The sequence below is a fragment of the Oncorhynchus gorbuscha genome, unplaced genomic scaffold (assembly GCF_021184085.1).
Source record: "Oncorhynchus gorbuscha isolate QuinsamMale2020 ecotype Even-year unplaced genomic scaffold, OgorEven_v1.0 Un_scaffold_897, whole genome shotgun sequence".
Classification (NCBI taxonomy): domain Eukaryota; kingdom Metazoa; phylum Chordata; class Actinopteri; order Salmoniformes; family Salmonidae; genus Oncorhynchus; species Oncorhynchus gorbuscha.
The window spans coordinates 98,662-115,000 of record NW_025745869.1 but is presented as its reverse complement, the minus strand read 5'-3'; the positions used below and the strand labels follow the sequence as shown (position 1 = coordinate 115,000).

At 46.1% G+C, this 16,339-nt stretch overlaps 1 pseudogene; it reads left to right on the top strand.

Annotated features, from left to right (window-relative positions):
* LOC124020747 overlaps positions 1–16,339 on the top strand; it is a 114,390-nt pseudogene that overhangs the window by 29,217 nt on the left and 68,834 nt on the right.

Sequence of the window (16,339 nt, the reverse complement as noted above, 5' to 3'; positions counted from 1 at the left end):
ACTTGTGGAGGTCTACAATTTTTTTTCTGATGTCTTGGCTGACATCTTTTGATTTTCCCATCATGTAAAGCAAAGAGACACTGAGTTTGAAGGTAGGCCTTGAAATACATCCGCTGGTATACCTCCCATTGACTTAAATGATGTCAATTAAGCCTATCAGAAGCTTCTAAAGCCATGACATAATTTTCTGGAATTTTCCAAGCTGTTTAAAGGCACAGTCAAGTTAGTGCATGTAAACTTCTGACCCACTGGAATTGTGATACAGTGAATTAATCTGTCTGTAAACAATTGTTGGAAAATGACTTGTGTCGTGCACAAAGTAGATGTCCTAACCGACTTGCCAAAACTATAGTTTGTTTACAAGAAATTTGTGGAGTGTTTGATAAACAAGTTTTAATGACTCCAACCTAAGTGTCTGTAAACTTCTGACTGTGAGTTATGTCCTCCTTAGACACGGGACACTCCATCTGTCCTTGTCCTAAATGGTCTCTGTGAGGATGCAGGATTAATGGTTTCTCTCTGTGAGGATGCAGGATTAATGGTTTCTCTCTGTGAGGCTGCAGGCTTAATGGATTCTCTCTGTGAGGACGCAGGCTTAATGGTTTCTCTCTGTGAGGATGCAGGCTTAATGGTTTCTCTCTGTGAGGATGCAGGCTTAATGGTTTCTCTCTGTGAGGACGCAGGCTTAATGGTTTCTCTCTGTGAGGATGCAGGATTAATGGTTTCTCTCTGTGAGGATGCAGGCTTAATGGTTTCTCTCTGTGAGGATGCAGGATTAATGGTTTCTCTCTGTGAGGATGCAGGATTAATGGTTTCTCTCTGTGAGGATGCAGGATTAATGGTTTCTCTCTGTGAGGATGCAGGCTTAATGGTTTCTCTCTGTAAGGATGCAGGATTAATGGTTTCTCTCTGTGAGGATGCAGGCTTAATGGTTTCTCTCTGTGAGGATGCAGGCTTAATGGTTTCTCTCTGTGAGGCTGCAGGATTAATGGTTTCTCTCTGTGAGGATGCAGGATTAATGGTTTCTCTCTGTGAGGATGCAGGCTTAATGGTTTCTCTCTGTGAGGATGCAGGATTAATGGTTTCTCTCTGTGAGGATGCAGGCTTAATGGTTTCTCTCTGTGAAGTTGCAGGCTTAATGGTTTCTCTCTGTGAGGATGCAGGCTTAATGGTTTCTCTCTGTGAGGATGCAGGCTTAATGGTTTCTCTCTGTGAGGATGCAGGATTAATGGTTTCTCTCTGTGAGGATGCAGGATTAATGGTTTCTCTCTGTGAGGATGCAGGATTAATGGTTTCTCTCTGTGAGGATGCAGGATTAATGGTTTCTCTCTGTGAGGATGCAGGCTTAATGGTTTCTCTCTGTGAGGATGCAGGATTAATGGTTTCTCTCTGTGAGGATGCAGGCTTAATGGTTTCTGTGAGGATGCAGGCATAATGGTCTCTGTGAGGATGCAGGATTAATGGTTTCTCTCTGTGAGGATGCAGGATTAATGGTTTCTCTCTGTGAGGATGCAGGATTAATGGTTTCTCTCTGTGAGGATGCAGGATTAATGGTTTCTCTCTGTGAGGATGCAGGTTTAATGGTTTCTCTCTGTGAGGATGCAGGCTTAATGGTTTCTCTGTCTGTCTCCACAGCTTACAGTACGTTCTACATCGTTGGTCTGGTGCTCTCCATGCAGATCCCCTTTGTGGGGTTCCAGCCAATCAGGACCAGCGAACACATGGCTGCAGCAGGTAAGGACCAATCACCTGGGACCGTGATGTCACACCCGTCACTCTGGACGTTTCCTGTTATCAACCCCAGTTCCAGACAAGTGATCAGATCCATGGAGGATAGATAGATAGATAGATAGATAGATAGATAGATAGATAGATAGATAGATAGATAGATAGATAGATAGATAGATAGATAGATAGATAGGGAGGGAGGGAGGGAGGGAGGGAGGGAGGGAGGGAGAGACAGTGACTGTTTTTGAGTTGTTTTAACATTTAAAATGTCTTTTTTACCGGTTCCTCCATTTAAATATGTAGCACTTTAAACTCAGTCATTGTATCATGTCAGATCCAAAGTGCTGGAGTACAGAACCAAAACAATTATGGGTCTCTACTGTCCCAATGCTTTTAGAGCTCAGTGTATATTATGGGTCTCTACTGTCCCAATGCTTTTAGAGCTCAGTGTATATTATGGGTGACTACTGTCCCAATGCTTTTAGAGCTCAGTGTATATTATGGGTGACTACTGTCCCAATGCTTTTAGAGCTCAGTGTATATTATGGGTCTCTACTGTCCCAATGCTTTTAGAGCTCAGTGTATATTATGGGTCACTACTGTCCCAATGCTTTTAGAGCTCAGTGTATATTATGGGTGACTACTGTCCCAATGCTTTTAGAGCTCAGTGTATATTATGGGTCTCTACTGTCCCAATGCTTTTAGAGCTCAGTGTATATTATGGGTCTCTACTGTCCCAATGCTTTTAGAGCTCAGTGTATATTATGGGTGACTACTGTCCCAATGCTTTTAGAGCTCAGTGTATATTATGGGTGACTACTGTCCCAATGCTTTTAGAGCTCAGTGTATATTATGGGTCTCTACTGTCCCAATGCTTTTAGAGCTCAGTGTATATTATGGGTCTCTACTGTCCCAATGCTTTTAGAGCTCAGTGTATATTATGAGTCTCTACTGTCCCAATGCTTTTAGAGCTCAGTGTATATTATGGGTCTCTACTGTCCCAATGCTTTTAGAGCTCAGTGTATATTATGGGTCACTACTGTCCCAATGCTTTTAGAGCTCAGTGTATATTATGGGTGACTACTGTCCCAATGCTTTTAGAGCTCAGTGTATATTATGGGTCTCTACTGTCCCAATGCTTTTAGAGCTCAGTGTATATTATGGGTCACTACTGTCCCAATGCTTTTAGAGCTCAGTGTATATTATGGGTCTCTACTGTCCCAATGCTTTTAGAGCTCAGTGTATATTATGGGTGACTACTGTCCCAATGCTTTTAGAGCTCAGTGTATATTATGGGTGACTACTGTCCCAATGCTTTTAGAGCTCAGTGTATATTATGGGTCTCTACTGTCCCAATGCTTTTAGAGCTCAGTGTATATTAGACCTTCTATAGTCGTTACACGTGATGCTGTGATGGATGCCTGTTGACTCCCCTCCCTCTCCCTACCTGTACAGGGGTATAATGTAAACTCTCTCTCTCCTCACCTCCCCTCTTTCTCTCTCCTCTCTCATCTCTCCTCGCCTCCCCCTCTTTCTCTCTCCTCTCTCCTCTCTTCTCTCTCCTTGCCTCCCTCTCTCATCTCTCCTCGCCTCCCCCCTCTTTCTCTCTCCTCTCTCCTTGCCTCTCATCTCTCCTCGCCTCCCCCTCTTTCTCTCTCCTCCTTGCCTCTCTCTCTCATCTCTCCTCCTCGTACCCCCCCTCTCTCTCTCTTCTCTCCTCGCCTCTCATCTCTCCTCGCCTCCCCCTCTTTCTCTCTCCTCTCTCCTTGCCTCTCTTTCATCTCTCCTCACCTCCCCCTCTTTCTCTCTCCTCTCTCCTTGCCTCTCTTTCATCTCTCCTCGCCTCCCCCTCTTTCTCTCTCCTCTCTCCTTGCCTATCTCTCATCTCTCCTCGCCTCCCCCCTCTTTCTCTCTCCTCTCTCCTTGCCTATCTCTCATCTCTCCTCGCCTCCCCCTCTTTCTCTCTCCTCTCTCCTTGCCTCTCTTTCATCTCTCCTCGCCTCCCCCTCTTTTTCTCTCCTCGCCTCCCGCCTCTTTCTCTCTCCTCTCCACTCCCCCCTCTCTCTCCTCCCCCTCTCTCTACCAGGTGTGTTTGCGTTGCTCCAGGCCTATGCCTTCCTTCAGTACCTGAAAGACAGACTGACCAGACAGGAGTTCCAGACCCTGTTCTTCCTCGGGGTCTCTCTGGCTGCTGGGGCAGTCTTCCTCACTGTTATATACCTGACTTATACAGGTAGGTCAACACTGTGCTGTTATATACCTGACTTATACAGGTAGGTGCTGTTATATACCTGACTTATACAGGTAGGTCAACACTGTGCTGTTATATACCTGACTTATACAGGTGGGTGCTGTTATATACCTGACTTATACAGGTAGGTCAACACTGTGCTGTTATATACCTGACTTATACAGGTAGGTCAACACTGTGCTGTTATATACCTGACTTATACAGGTAGGTCAACACTGTGCTGTTATATACCTGACTTATACAGGTAGGTGCTGTTATATACCTGACTTATACAGGTAGGTGCTGTTATATACCTGACTTATACAGGTAGGTGCTGTTATATACCTGACTTATACAGGTAGGTGCTGTTATATACCTGACTTATACAGGTAGGTGCTGTTATATACCTGACTTATACAGGTAGGTGCTGTTATATACCTGACTTATACAGGTAGGTGCTGTTATATACCTGACTTATACAGGTAGGTGCTGTTATATACCTGACTTATACAGGTAGGTGCTGTTATATACCTGACTTATACAGGTAGGTGCTGTTATATACCTGACTTATACAGGTAGGTCAACACTGTGCTGTTATATACCTGACTTATACAGGTAGGTCAACACTGTGCTGTTATATACCTGACTTATACAGGTAGGTGCTGTTATATACCTGACTTATACAGGTAGGTCAACACTGTGCTGTTATATACCTGACTTATACAGGTAGGTCAACACTGTGCTGTTATATACCTGACTTATACAGGTAGGTCAACACTGTGCTGTTATATACCTGACTTATACAGGTAGGTGCTGTTATATACCTGACTTATACAGGTAGGTGCTGTTATATACCTGACTTATACAGGTAGGTGCTGTTATATACCTGACTTATACAGGTAGGTGCTGTTATATACCTGACTTATACAGGTAGGTCAACACTGTGCTGTTATATACCTGACTTAAGTTCTCCCACTTAAAAAGATGAGAGAGGCCCACATCTATACCCACATCTATACCCACATCCTCATCTATACCCACATCTATACCCACATCCTCATCTATACCCTCATCTGTACCCTCATCCTCATCTAGACCCACATCTGTACCCTCATCCTCATCTAGACCCACATCTGTACCCTCATCCTCATCTATACCCACATCTATACCCACATCCTCATCTAGACCCACATCTATACCCACATCTATACCCACATCCTCATCTAGACCCACATCTATACCCACATCTATACCCACATCCTCATCTAGACCCACATCTATACATGCAGTCGGCCCTGACCGTTTTTGGGGCCCTTGTGAGCAAAACATTTTAGCCGCCCCCCTGTTGACAGAGGAGAAGAAAAATAGTGTTAATAATAATAATTAATAATTAATTTACTGCAATTCTACCCGTTGCCATGGAGCATAGAGAACATTCAGCACTTCTAAAGCAAGTTGCTGCAATTCTAGACATTTTGGGGCGGAGAGAAATGTTTGCAGCTTTTAATAATATTGATTTTGTAAGTCACTCTGAGTGAGATGGATTTACGAAATCAATGGGGGCCCATCGGTAATTTAACCTTGACTAGTACAGGTGTAGTTAGCCCACCGGTAATTTAACCTTGACTAGTACAGGTGTAGTTAGCCCACCGGTAATTTAACCATGACTAATACAGGTGTAGGTAGCCCACCGGTAATTTAACCTTGACTAGTACAGGTGTAGGTAGCCCACCGGTAATTTAACCATGACTAGTACAGGTGTAGGTAGCCCACCGGTAATTTAACCTTGACTAGTACAGGTGTAGAAAGCCCACCGGTAATTTAACCTTGACTAGTACAGGTGTAGATAGCCCACCGGTAATTTAACCTTGACTAGTACAGGTGTAGGCAGCCCACCGGTAATTTAACCTTGACTAGTTCAGGTGTAGGTAGCCCACCGGTAATTTAACCTTGACTAGTACAGGTGTAGGTAGCCCACCGGTAATTTAACCTTGACTAATACAGGTGTAGGTAGCCCACCGGTAATTTAACCTTGACTAGTACAGGTGTAGGTAGCCCACCGGTAATTTAACCTTGACTAGTACAGGTGTAGGTAGCCCACCGGTAATTTAACCTTGACTAATACAGGTGTAGGTAGCCCACCGGTAATTTAACCTTGACTAGTACAGGTGTAGGTAGCCCACCGGTAATTTAACCTTGACTAGTACAGGTGTAGGTAGCCCACCGGTAATTTAACCTTGACTAGTACAGGTGTAGGTAGCCCACCGGTAATTTAACCTTGACTAATACAGGTGTAGATAGCCCACCAGTAATTTAACCTTGACTAGTACAGGTGTAGGTAGCCCACCGGTAATTTAACCATGACTAGTACAGGTGTAGATAGCCCACCGGTAATTTAACCTTGACTAGTACAGGTGTAGGTAGCCCACCGGTAATTTAACCATGACTAGTACAGGTGTAGGTAGCCCACCGGTAATTTAACCATGACTAGTACAGGTGTAGATAGCCCACCGGTAATTTAACCTTGACTAGTACAGGTGTAGGTAGCCCACCGGTAATTTAACCATGACTAGTACAGGTGTAGATAGCCCACCGGTAATTTAACCTTGACTAGTACAGGTGTAGATAGCCCACCGGTAATTTAACCTTGACTAGTACAGGTGTAGATAGCCCACCGGTAATTTAACCTTGACTAGTACAGGTGTAGATAGCCCACCGGTAGTTTAACCTTAACTAGTACAGGTGTAGTTAGCCCACCGGTAATTTAACCTTGACTAGTACAGGTGTAGATAGCCCACCGGTAATTTAACCATGACTAGTACAGGTGTAGATAGCCCACCGGTAATTTAACCTTGACTAGTACAGGTGTAGGTAGCCCACCGGTAATTTAACCATGACTAGTACAGGTGTAGTTAGCCCACCGGTAATTTAACTATGACTAGTACAGGTGTAGGTAGCCCACCGGTAATTTAACCTTGACTAGTACAGGTGTAGGTAGCCCACCGGTAATTTAACTATGACTAGTACAGGTGTAGGTAGCCCACCGGTAATTTAACCTTGACTAGTACAGGTGTAGATAGCCCACCGGTAATTTAACCATGACTAGTACAGGTGTAGATAGCCCACCGGTAATTTAACCTTGACTAGTACAGGTGTAGATAGCCCACCGGTAGTTTAACCTTAACTAGTACAGGTGTAGTTAGCCCACCGGTAATTTAACCATGACTAGTACAGGTGTAGATAGCCCACCGGTAATTTAACCTTGACTAGTACAGGTGTAGATAGCCCACCGGTAATTTAACCATGACTAGTACAGGTGTAGATAGCCCACCGGTAATTTAACCATGACTAGTACAGGTGTAGGTAGCCCACCGGTAATTTAACCATGACTAGTACAGGTGTAGATAGCCCACCGGTAATTTAACCTTGACTAGTACAGGTGTAGATAGCCCACCGGTAATTTAACCTTGACTAGTACAGGTGTAGATAGCCCACCGGTAATTTAACCATGACTAGTACAGGTGTAGATAGCCCACCGGTAATTTAACCATGACTAGTACAGGTGTAGATAGCCCACCGGTAATTTAACCTTGACTAGTACAGGTGTAGATAGCCCACCGGTAATTTAACCATGACTAGTACAGGTGTAGATAGCCCACCGGTAATTTAACCTTGACTAGTACAGGTGTAGATAGCCCACCGGTAATTTAACCTTGACTAGTACAGGTGTAGATAGCCCACTGGTAATTTAACCTTGACTAGTACAGGTGTAGGTAGCCCACCGGTAATTTAACCTTGACTAGTACAGGTGTAGGTAGCCCACCGGTAATTTAACCTTGACTAGTACAGGTGTAGGTAGCCCACCGGTAATTTAACCTTGACTAATACAGGTGTAGATAGCCCACCGGTAATTTAACCTTGACTAGTACAGGTGTAGGTAGCCCACCGGTAATTTAACCATGACTAGTACAGGTGTAGATAGCCCACCGGTAATTTAACCTTGACTAGTACAGGTGTAGGTAGCCCACCGGTAATTTAACCATGACTAGTACAGGTGTAGGTAGCCCACCGGTAATTTAACCATGACTAGTACAGGTGTAGATAGCCCACCGGTAATTTAACCTTGACTAGTACAGGTGTAGGTAGCCCACCGGTAATTTAACCATGACTAGTACAGGTGTAGATAGCCCACCGGTAATTTAACCTTGACTAGTACAGGTGTAGATAGCCCACCGGTAATTTAACCTTGACTAGTACAGGTGTAGGTAGCCCACCGGTAATTTAACTATGACTAGTACAGGTGTAGGTATCCCACCGGTAATTTAACCTTGACTAGTACAGGTGTAGATAGCCCACCGGTAATTTAACCATGACTAGTACAGGTGTAGATAGCCCACCGGTAATTTAACCTTGACTAGTACAGGTGTAGATAGCCCACCGGTAGTTTAACCTTAACTAGTACAGGTGTAGTTAGCCCACCGGTAATTTAACCATGACTAGTACAGGTGTAGATAGCCCACCGGTAATTTAACCTTGACTAGTACAGGTGTAGATAGCCCACCGGTAATTTAACCATGACTAGTACAGGTGTAGATAGCCCACCGGTAATTTAACCTTGACTAGTACAGGTGTAGATAGCCCACCGGTAATTTAACCATGACTAGTACAGGTGTAGATAGCCCACCGGTAATTTAACCATGACTAGTACAGGTGTAGATAGCCCACCGGTAATTTAACCTTGACTAGTACAGGTGTAGATAGCCCACCGGTAATTTAACCATGACTAGTACAGGTGTAGATAGCCCACCGGTAATTTAACCATGACAAGTACAGGTGTAGATAGCCCACCGGTAGTTTAACCTTGACTAGTACAGGTGTAGATAGCCCACCGGTAGTTTAACCTTGACTAGTACAGGTGTAGATAGCCCACCGGTAGTTTAACCTTGACTAGTACAGGTGTAGATAGCCCACCGGTAATTTAACCATGACTAGTACAGGTGTAGATAGCCCACCGGTAATTTAACCATGACAAGTACAGGTGTAGATAGCCCACCGGTAATTTAACCATGACTAGTACAGGTGTAGATAGCCCACCGGTAGTTTAACCTTGACTAGTACAGGTGTAGATAGCCCACCGGTAGTTTAACCTTGACTAGTACAGGTGTAGATAGCTGTCCGCTAGACTAACCTTGACTAGTACAGGTGTAGATAGCCCACCGGTAATTTAACCATGACTAGTATAGGTGTAGGTAGCTGTCCGCTAGACTAACCATGACTAGTACAGGTGTAGGTAGCTGTCCGCTAGACTAACCATGACTAGTACAGGTGTAGGTAGCTGTCCGCTAGACTAACCTAACAACCCACAACTTGTTAGCTGACTGTCAGTGACGTAACAAGAGAATAACTGCTGATGTACCACATGAATAAAATGTCACCTTGTGCATCCTACTGTTCTACCTAGCAACAGGAGGTTGAGACCCTGTATCCCATCCCTGTGTGTGTGTGTGTGTGCGTGTGCGTGTGCGTGTGTGTGTGTGTGCGTGGATGTTTTTTACTATACTTGTGAGTACCAGAAGTCCTAGAAGAGTAAAGCTTCAGAGAAGTGAGGACATTTTGATGGTCTCACACAGGGTAGTTTAGGAGTCGGGAGTTTAGGTGTCAGGAGTTTAGGTGTCAGGAGTTTAGGTGTCAGGAGTTTAGGAGTTTAGGAGTCAGGAGTTTAGGTGTCAGGAGTTTAGGAGTCAGGAGTTTAGGAGTCAGGAGTTTAGGAGTCAGGAGTTTAGGAGTCAGGAGTTTAGGAGTCAGGAGTTTAGGAGTTTAGGAGTCAGGAGTTTAGGTGTCAGGAGTTTAGGAGTCAGGAGTTTAGGAGTCAGGAGTTTAGGAGTTTGAGAGTCAGGAGTTTAGGAGTTTAGGAGTCAGGAGTTTAGGTGTCAGGAGTTTAGGAGTCAGGAGTTTAGGAGTCAGGGGTTTAGGAGTCAGGGGTTTAGGAGTCAGGAGTTTAGGAGTCAGGAGTTTAGGAGTTAGGAGTCAGGAGTTTAGGAGTCAGGAGTTTAGGAGTCAGGAGTTTAGGAGTCAGGAGTTTAGGGGTCAGGAGTTTAGGGGTCAGGAGTTTAGGAGTTAGGAGTTTAGGGTTCAGGAGGTTAGGAGTCAGGAGTTTAGGGTTCAGGAGTTTAGGGGTCAGGAGTTTAGGAGTTTAGGAGTCAGGAGTTTAGGAGGTTAGGAGTCAGGAGTTTAGGAGTCAGGATTCAGGAGTTTAGGATTCAGGAGTTTAGGAGTCAGGAGTTTAGGAGTCAGGAGTTTAGGAGTCAGGAGTTTAGGAGTCAGGAGTTTAGGAATCAGGAGTTTAGGGGTTTAGGAGTTAGAAGTCAGGAGTTTAGGAGTCAGGAGTTTAGGAGTTTAGGAGTCAGGGGTTTAGGAGTCAGGAGTTTAGGAGTCAGGAGTTTAGGAGTCAGGAGTTTAGGTGTCAGGAGTTTAGGAGTCAGGAGTTTAGGAGTCAGGAGTTTAGGAGTTTAGGAGTCAGGAGTTTAGGTGTCAGGAGTTTAGGTGTCAGGAGTTTAGGAGTCAGGAGTTTAGGAGTTTAGGAGTCAGGAGTTTAGGTGTCAGGAGTTTAGGAGTCAGGAGTTTAGGAGTCAGGAGTTTAGGAGTCAGGAGTTTAGGAGTCAGGAGTTTAGGAGTCAGGAGTTTAGGAGTTTAGGAGTCAGGAGTTTAGGTGTCAGGAGTTTAGGAGTCAGGAGTTTAGGAGTCAGGAGTTTAGGAGTTTGAGAGTCAGGAGTTTAGGAGTTTAGGAGTCAGGAGTTTAGGTGTCAGGAGTTTAGGAGTCAGGAGTTTAGGAGTCAGGGGTTTAGGAGTCAGGAGTTTAGGAGTCAGGAGTTTAGGAGTTAGGAGTCAGGAGTTTAGGAGTCAGGAGTTTAGGGTTCAGGAGTTTAGGGGTCAGGAGTTTAGGAGTTTAGGAGTCAGGAGTTTAGGAGGTTAGGAGTCAGGAGTTTAGGAGTCATGATTCAGGAGTTTAGGATTCAGGAGTTTAGGAGTCAGGAGTTTAGGAATCAGGAGTTTAGGGGTTTAGGAGTTAGGAGTCAGGAGTTTAGGAGTCAGGAGTTTAGGAGTTTAGGAGTCAGGGGTTTAGGAGTCAGGAGTTTAGGAGTCAGGAGTTTAGGAGTCAGGAGTTTAGGAGTCAGGAGTTTAGGAGTCAGGAGTTTAAGGGTCAGGAGTTTAGGAGTTAGGAGTCAGGAGTTTAGGAGTCAGGAGTTAGGAGTTTAGGAGGTTAGGAGTCAGGAGTTTAGGGTTCAGGAGTTTAGGGGTTAGGAGTTAGGAGTCAGGAGTTTAGGAGTCAGGAGTTTAGGAGGTTAGGAGTCAGGATTCAGGAGTCAGGAGTTTAGGATTCAGGAGATTAGGAGTCAGGAGTTTAGGAGTCAGGAGTTTACGAGTCAGGAGTTTACGAGTCAGGGGTTTAGGAGTCAGGAGTTTAGGAGTTTAGGAGTCAGGAGTTTAGGAGTCAGGGGTTTAGGAGTCAGGGGTTTAGGAGTCAGGAGTTTAGGAGTCAGGAGTTTAGGAGTTAGGAGTCAGGAGTTTAGGAGTCAGGAGTTTAGGAGTCAGGAGTTTAGGGGTCAGGAGTTTAGGGGTCAGGAGTTTAGGAGTTAGGAGTCAGGAGTTAGGAGGTTAGGAGGTTAGGAGTTAGGAGTCAGGAGGTTAGGAGTCAGGAGTTTAGGGTTCAGGAGTTTAGGGTTCAGGAGTTTAGGAGTCAGGAGGTTAGGAGTTAGGAGTCAGGAGTTTAGGAGTCAGGATTCAGGAGTTTAGGATTCAGGAGTTTAGGAGTCAGGAGTTTAGGAGTCAGGAGTTTAGGAGTCAGGAGTTTAGGAGTCAGGAGTTTAGGAGTCAGGAGTTTAGGAGTCAGGAGTTTAGGGGTTTAGGAGTCAGGAGTTTAGGAGACAGGAGTTTAGGAGTTTAGGAGTCAGGGGTTTAGGAGTCAGGAGTTTAGGAGTCAGGAGTTTAGGAGTCAGGAGTTTAGGAGTCAGGAGTTTAAGGGTCAGGAGTTTAGGAGTCAGGAGTTTAGGAGTCAGGAGTTAGGAGTTTAGGAGGTTAGGAGTCAGGAGTTTAGGAGTCAGGAGTTTAGGGTTCAGGAGTTTAGGAGTTAGGAGTCAGGAGTTTAGGAGTCAGGAGTTTAGGAGGTTAGGAGTTAGGAGTCAGGAGTTTAGGAGTCAGGAGTTTAGGAGTCAGGAGTTTAGGAGTCAGGAGTTTAGGAGTCAGGAGTTTAGGAGTCAGGAGTTTAGGAGTCAGGAGTTTAGGGTTCAGGAGTTTAGGAGTTAGGAGTCAGGAGTTTAGGAGTCAGGAGTTTAGGAGGTTAGGAGTCAGGAGTTTAGGAGTCAGGAGTTTAGGAGTCAGGAGTTTAGGAGTCAGGAGTTTAGGAGTCAGGAGTTTAGGAGTCAGGAGTTTAGGAGTCAGGAGTTTAGGAGTCAGGAGTTTAGGAGTCAGGAGTTTAGGAGTCAGGAGTTTAGGAGTCAGGAGTTTAGGGGTTTAGGAGTTAGGAGTCAGGAGTTTAGGAGTTTAGGAGTCAGGGGTTTAGGAATCAGGAGTTTAGGAGTCAGGAGTTTAGGAGTCAGGAGTTTAGGAGTCAGGAGTTTAGGAGGTTAGGAGTTAGGAGTCAGGAGTTTAGGAGTCAGGAGTTTAGGAGTCAGGAGTTTAGGAGTCAGGAGTTTAGGAGTCAGGAGTTTAGGAGTCATGAGTTTAGGAGTCAGGAGTTTAGGAGTCAGGAGTTTAGGAGTCAGGAGTTTAGGAGTCAGGAGTTTAGGAGTCAGGAGTTAAGGAGTTTAGGAGTCAGGAGTTTAGGAGTCAGGAGTTTAGGAGTCAGGAGTTTAGGAGTCAGGAGTTTAGGAGTCAGGAGTTTAGGAGTCAGGAGTTAAGGAGTTTAGGAGTCAGGAGTTTAGGAGTCAGGAGTTTAAGAGTTTAGGAGTCAGGAGTTTAAGAGTTTAGGAGTCAGGAGTTTAGGAGTCAGGAGTTTAGGAGTTTAGGAGTTAGGAGTCAGGAGTTTAGGAGTCAGGAGTTTAGGAGTCAGGAGTTTAGGAGTCAGGAGTTTAGGAGTCAGGAGTTTAGGAGTCAGGAGTTTAGGAGTCAGGAGTTTAGGAGTCAGGAGTTAAGGAGTTTAGGAGTCAGGAGTTTAGGAGTCAGGAGTTTAGGAGTCAGGAGTTTAAGAGTTTAGGAGTCAGGAGTTTAAGAGTTTAGGAGTCAGGAGTTTAGGAGTCAGGAGTTTAGGAGTCAGGAGTTTAGGAGTAAGGAGTTTAGGAGTCAGGAGTTTAAGAGTTAGGGAAATAGGATTGAATGGGAATCAATTGTTGTCCCCAAAACCTAACGTGTGTGTGATCGTGTACATAATCATAACAGTGCTGTACTTAATAATGTTCATTGTGTTTTAGGACACATCGCTCCTTGGAGTGGTCGATTCTATTCACTGTGGGATACAGGGTAAGTGCACTAAACAGTACACACACACACACACACACACACACACACACACACACACACACACACACACACACACACACACACACACACACACACACACACACACACACACACACACACACACACACACACACACACACACACACACACACACACACACACACACACACACACACACACCGACCTCTGCTATAGAGAGAGAAGGCTGTCAGAGTGCCCAATCAGCTGTTTATTTGTCTCAGAGTGCGTGTTCTGCTGCAGTGCAGTGTGGGTCGTGTCAGGTCTACGTGTGTCTAGTTTTACTCCCTGTGGATCACCTTTACCAAGGAAACAATGTGTTCCTCTTCCTGTCAATGTCCACTCACTTCCTGTAGCAACAACCTTCCACAGGCTCTTCAGATAAATCCTTTAAATCCCTCCCTTACCCCTCTCTCTCTCTCTCTCCCTCCCTCCCTCCCTTACCCCTCTCTCTCTCCCTCCCTCCCTCTCTCTCTCTCCCTCCCTCCCTCACCCCCCTCTCTTCACCCTCCCTCCCTCACCCCTCTCTCTCCCTCCCTCACCCCCCTCTCTCTCCCTCCCTCCCTCCCTCACCCCTCTCTCTCCCTCCCTCACCCCCTCTCTCTTCCTCCCTCCCTCACCCCCTCTCTTCACCCTCCCTCACCCCACCCCCTCTCTTCACCCTCCCTCCCTCAACCCACCCCCTCTCTCCCTCCCCCTCTCCCTCCTCTCCCTCCCTCCTCTTCCTCTCCCTCCCTCTCTCCCTCCGTCCTCTCCCTACCTCAACCCCCTCCCTCCTCTTCCTCTCCCTCCCTCTCTCTCCTCCCTCCTCTCCCTACCTCAACCCACCCCCTCTCTCCCTCACCCCCTCTCTCCCTCCCTCCCTCCCTCCCTCCCTCCCTCCCTCCTCCCCCCTCTCTCCCTCCCTCCCTCCCTCTCTCCTCTCCCTACCTCAACCCCCTCCCTCCTCTCCCTACCTCAACCCACCCCCTCTCCCTCACCCCTCTCCTCCTCCCTCCCTCCCTCCCTCCTCCCCCCTCCCTCCCTCTCTCCTCTCCCTACCTCAACCCCCTCCCTCCCTCCTCTTCCTCTCCCTCCCTCTCTCCCCTCCCTCCTCTCCCTACCTCAACCCACCCCCTCTCTCCCTCACCCCCTCCCTCCTCCCCCTCCCTCCCTCTCTCCTCTCCCTACCTCAACCCCCTCCCTCCTCTCCCTCCCTCCTCTTCCTTCTCCCTCCCTCTCTCCCTCCCTCCTCTCCCTACCTCAACCCACCTCCTCCCTCCCTCCTCCCCCTCTCTCCCTCCCTCCCTCCCTCTCTCCTCTCCCTACCTCAACCCCCTCCCTCCTCTCCCTCCCTCCTCTTCCTCTCCCTCTCTCTCTCCCTCCCTCCTCTCCCTACCTCAACCCACCCCCTCTCTCCCCCTCTCTCCCCCTCTCTCCCTCCTCCTCTCCCTCCCTCCTCGCCCTCCCTCCTCTCTCCAGGTATGCTAAGATCCACATCCCCATCATAGCGTCTGTGTCGGAGCACCAGCCCACCACCTGGGTCTCGTTCTTCTTCGACCTCCACATCCTGGTCTGTACCTTTCCTGCTGGACTCTGGTTCTGCATCAAGAACATCAACGACGAGAGAGTCTTCGGTAAGACACACACACACACACACACACACACACACACACACACACACACACACACACACACACACACACACACACACACACACACACACACACACACACACACACACACACACACACACACACGTCTACAGTTAGATGGCATGGCTGTGTGTGTGTGTGTGTGTGTGTGTGTGTGTGTGTGTGTGTGTGTGTGTGTGTGTGTGTGTGTGTGTGTGTGTGTGTGTGTGTGTGTGTGTGTGTGTGTGTGTGTGTGTGCAGGTGTGTGTGTGTGCAGGTGTGTGTGTGTGCAGGTGTGTGTGTGTGTGTGCAGGTGTGTGTGTGACCATAGAAATATAATGACTACAGCAATAATTACCATTCAAGTCAACAAACACACACACACACACACACACACACACACAGACACACATAAACACACACATCTGCATACACACACACACATGGGTTCCCCTACGATTCAGGAAAATCATGATTTAGTTAGAAACCATTCTGTATCTCTGTGTTTAACCCTGCTGTTCCTAGTGGTTCTTTAATAGGATCTCTGTGTTTAACCCTGCTGTTCCTAGTGGTTCTTTAATAGGATCTCTGTGTTTAACCCTGCTGTTCCTAGTGGTTCTTTAATAGGATCTCTGTGTTTAACCCTGCTGTTCCTAGTGGTTCTTTAATAGGATCTCTGTGTTTAACCCTGCTGTTCCTAGTGGTTCTTTAATAGGATCTCTGTGTTTAACCCTGCTGTTCCTAGTGGTTCTTTAATAGGATCTCTGTGTTTAACCCTGCTGTTCCTAGTGGTTCTTTAATAGGATCTCTGTGTTTAACCCTAGTGGTTCTGGATGCTATTAGTGCTGTCTACTTCTCAAAGAGAGTAGTGTGTTAAACCCTAACCCAGTATATTAAACTCTAACCCAGTATATTAAACCCTAACCCAGTATATTAAACCCTAACCCAGTATATTAAACCCTAACCCAGTATATTAAACTCTAACCCAGTATATTAAACCCTAACCCAGTATATTAAACCCTAACCCAGTATATTAAACCCTAACCCAGTATATTAAACTCTAACCCAGTATATTAAACCCTAACCCAGTATATTAAACCCTGACCCAGTATATTAAACCCTAACCCAGTATATTAAACCCTAACCCAGTATATTAAACTCTAACCCAGTATATTAAACCCTAACCCAGTATATTAAACTCTAACCCAGTATATTAAACCCTAACCCAGTATATTAAACCCTAACCCAGTATATTAAACCCTAACCCAGTATATTAAACTCTAACCCAGTATAT